The sequence below is a fragment of the Penaeus monodon genome, chromosome 28 (assembly GCF_015228065.2).
Source record: "Penaeus monodon isolate SGIC_2016 chromosome 28, NSTDA_Pmon_1, whole genome shotgun sequence".
Taxonomy (NCBI): Eukaryota; Metazoa; Arthropoda; class Malacostraca; order Decapoda; family Penaeidae; genus Penaeus; species Penaeus monodon.
The window spans coordinates 15,730,627-15,731,441 of NC_051413.1; positions in this window are offsets into that span (position 1 = coordinate 15,730,627).

Here is an 815-nt window from a genome sequence, read left to right on the forward strand (position 1 = left end):
TGGATGATATTATGAAAAGAGAGAGGAGCTAACTTCCTCTGGAGAGAAGAGCAAGATACTGCCCCTTGTAGCAATCCTGCCTGTAGCTTCCCTCGCAAGGCAGGACTTTCCCTTTGAGGACGGAGGCCTCGGGAGAAGGTGTAGGCGCAACATTGCTACCAGAATGTGATGGCGAGCTCGCCCTTTCGCATATTATTAAGTACCAAGAATTATTCAACCATGTAACAATGTCTACTTGTTACGTATGTTTATATACATTTTTCTTCCTCTCATGATGGAGTAAGTGCTTAGACTCCTTACTGGCCTTAATATCTATTACCATGTCAAGTGGAATTAGTTAAATACATTTACTGATATGTGTTGTATGTTAGAGAATAATGTATACGTTAGAGAATAATATTGTATGTAAGAAAGGGATACTTCTCTATTCTATATCTCTATGGATAATCAAGAACTGGTAGTACCATAATATAACTGACACAAGTATTGCAGGTTGCAATAGTGGTCCCCATATGCATGACAAAACCATCTGATCGCCATCACATTTGCCAAATATGAAACAAGCTCTCTCTACATAACTTTATCATCCATATAAATTTCATTAAAATAAAAAGCTAAAACGTTGGAAATGTCATGCAATGTTTTGTACTTTTGTACTGTTTTATTAACACAACATTATCATTATTATATGTTTTACCTTTACGCGCTACTATGGCTAAATACATTCCTATTTTGTTTTTGGTATGTTTCTAATTCATCGGGTCTGTTTTCTCCTTAGTCTAACCGACGTTGAATCTGTGCAAAAATCTTGAGAG